This window comes from Acanthisitta chloris, unplaced genomic scaffold (assembly GCF_000695815.1).
Source record: "Acanthisitta chloris isolate BGI_N310 unplaced genomic scaffold, ASM69581v1 scaffold16950, whole genome shotgun sequence".
Classification (NCBI taxonomy): Eukaryota; Metazoa; Chordata; class Aves; order Passeriformes; family Acanthisittidae; genus Acanthisitta; species Acanthisitta chloris.
Genome location: NW_008651303.1, coordinates 27,857 through 31,281, shown reverse-complemented (window position 1 = coordinate 31,281; position 3,425 = coordinate 27,857).

Below are 3,425 nucleotides of genomic sequence, written 5' to 3'. Positions count from 1 at the left end.
GGGGAGGTTTACGTTGAATATTAGGAAGGTATTTTTAATGGAAAGAGTAATCAGACATTGGAATGTGCTGCCCAGGGAGGTGGTGGATTCACCATCTCTGGAGGTTTTCAAGCTGAGACTGGATGTGGCACTTAGTGCCATGGTCCAGTAACCACGGTAGGGTTGGACTCGATGATCTTTGAGGTCTCTATGTCCACCTAAGATGTCTCAAAATTTGGTTCATTTGGTTTTGTCCCATTATGGTATAATTTGCAGATGCACTCAGGCACCTGTGTAAGTGCACTTCACTTGTTTATAGTGATTAATTCATTGCATACAAGCACATTTGGGAAGAGTAATTAGGGGAGTATTTGCCATGACATTTGAATGACAAATCAAATATATACTCTTTGATATTTGCATTTCCAGGTTATTATTTATACTTGTAATTGTTTCTAATTAAACTGTAAGTATTGTGAACACCAGATGTTGTAAGAAATGTATTGCACACTTTTCCAGAATTCTAATAAGTGACAGAGGTGAAAGATAAGTTTCTCCTCTGTTAAAAAAATGACACAACACACCAAAACCCAATCACATGAACGTGACTGCTGCTTCCCTGTGTACAGCCCTTACCCCATTTCTGGTCTTTCTTGTGCCTGATTGTTGAGTGGGTGAGATTTAGTTGTTGATCTTCATACAGTCAGCTTTTTGCTACTAGATGACCCTAGCTTGTACTGAAGAGTAACTGTCCACTGGGTATATTTAAAGACTAGCAGTAAGATTGGCTCTGTCCTGTCATTTTGTATGTTATTCTGAAGTGGTTTGGTGTGATACAGAGATGCTTGAAGTGGAGGTTGATTTAAATGTAGGTTGAAGAGAACTGTGACCTCTACGTTTCTAGAGATCAGTTTCCCTGGTTCTCTTGTACTAAACCCACAGTTTACAGGTACAAGTGGGCTCAATTTACCTACCCAGTGATAGTGAATGAAAGAATGAGTCATGTGTGACCAGACCTGACTCATCATAACATTTGAATTCTGTCTAATTTAAAGTCAGAAGAGGCTATATAGATAACTTATGTCCAGTCATCATCTTTGAATGCTTGTAACACTTCTAATTTCATCCCAACACTGGGAATAGCGGTTACAAATATATGAAATCACTGTCGTCAACGGGTACAAGACCAATCAAGATGGGAAATAGGGTTGTGATATGTGTGTGTGGCTTCAAACTTCTTTACTGCAAATTTATCTGCCTGCTTCCTCTCTTGTTTCCTGAAAGCACAGCAGTTTTGAAAATAAAGACAGGCCTGGGCTGCAGAACACAGGAAACTAAAAATCTGTTGGCTTGCCTTAGGATAAATCAGTGTTTGGATTCCGTGTTCATCAACTTCTGTTGACTCAACAACAATTAAAAATACTTATTTTCATGTGGTTTTGTCGGTATTTGTAGTATCCTGGGGTAAATTTAATTTCTGTGTAAGTCTGGAGTCAGCTAATCTGCAGAGACTCTCTCTGTGATGTGGTCCTTGCCTCCTGCTGTATGGAAGTGCTCTTGTGGGGGGGGGATTGGAGTGTATTTGCAGTTTAAGATTCATGTTAGTCCTGTGTGTGTTGCCTTATTATATGGTTCCTGATTCAAAGCAATAAAGAAAATGTATTATCATCTTTAAATTATGTGTGTAGCCTAAAAAACATATTGCTGTGGAGAAGTGAGTCAGGGAGCAGATGCGTATTGATATTCTAGTCTGATTTAAGGTTGGGGCTTTTGAGCTATGTCATGTCCCAGTCTAAACTTAGATAGCGAATTCAGTTTTGTTCATTGTGTTGAAGATATTGTTTGATATTTCTAGGAGGTGTGCCTTTAAGGAGAATGTCTTTAGGAAATGTTTGTTTAAAAAGTGTTGAGGGGTAGTAGTGGCTTAGTTTATTTATAAACGGAGTGTTGCCACTTGCCTACACATTGCAGTGTTGAACAAGCAAACACTATCTTTGGGTATGTACATGTAATTATGATAATGGTACAATTAACAAATTTCAATTCCTAAATTTTGCCTCAAAGGCAACAAGAAGTGTAAAGGCGCTGACTGATGCTTTTTCCTACTTGCACTCATTGAAAAAGTAGGCCCACGGCTCCATCTTCTGGGGTTCAAAACTACCAGCACCAGGAGTTGCTGTTTATTAAATGCACTGTATTCTGGTACACTTGCGAGAGTAACTGTTGGACAGAAGCTGAAATAAAAAGTACTAGGTTTTATTTTTCAGTGGATGGATTGGTGGAGTAGATTTGTCTGGAGACATTGGTGTAATATTTTGACAATTTTACCTGTTTTAACACTTGTGGGTTTTTTCTCCAATTGCATTAACTGTCTGGAAGTTGAGCAGTTTGTTTCTTTTGATAAGCTACCATAATATATGCAATACGGAGATGCTTGTGTAACTTTTACCCTGTAGAATTATGTTTTTTATACTCATACAGCTGTTGCAGGTAAGAAAAAGGCAAAATATTATATAGCCGGATGGTTCCTCCAAAGATCTCCTGTGGGGAAAGAATAGGCTCCAAGTATAAAAAACCCCTTGACCTCTTTGTTTTCTGTGACATTGAAATACATGACTTCAAGACTATTTTATTAGCAAACGTGACACCTACCTATGAAAGGGTCAGGAGGAGGATCTGGGAAACTAAAGGCCTGTAAGCCTAACCTCGGTTCTGGGCAAGGGCAGGGAGGAGATCATCCTGAGTGTATCACACAGCACATGCAGAGCAGTCAGGGGATCAAGTACAAACTACCTTTATTTGGGATTTATGAAAGGAAGGTCCTGCTTGAGCTACCTGATCTTCTATGACAAAGTGGCCTGCTTGGTGGGTGAAGGGAAGGCTGTGAACATGTTCTGTCGGGACTTCAACAACATATTTCTAGAAAAACTGGCAGCTCGGGGCTTGGATGGGTGGACTGTTTGATGGGGTAAAAACCTGGCAGGATGGCTGAGCCCAAGGAGTCCGTGGCCAGCAGCACTAGGGAAGTGATCATCCATCCCCCTGTGCTTGGCATCGGTGAGGCCACACCTTCAGCACTCTGGTGACTTTCAGAAGGACACTGAATTGTGGTAGTGAGTCCAGTGAAGGGCAGCGAGGCTCATAAAAGGTCTGAAAAACTTGTCGTATGAGAAGCAGCTGAGAGAATTGGATTTGTTTAGCCTTGAGAAGAGGCAGCTCAGGGGTGACCTAGCTGCTTTCTGTGGCTGCCTGTAAGGAGGCTGCAGGGAGGTGGGGGATGCTCTGCTGCCATGCCTGCAGTGTGAGGACCAGAGCCAACAGTCATAAGCTGAGACAGGGGATATTCAGATTCGATGTTAGCTAAAGTTTTTGCACTGTTGTGGCGGTCCGGCACTGGAATAAATTGCCCCGGGAGGTGGAACCATCCCTGGAAGGGTTTTTGGGGC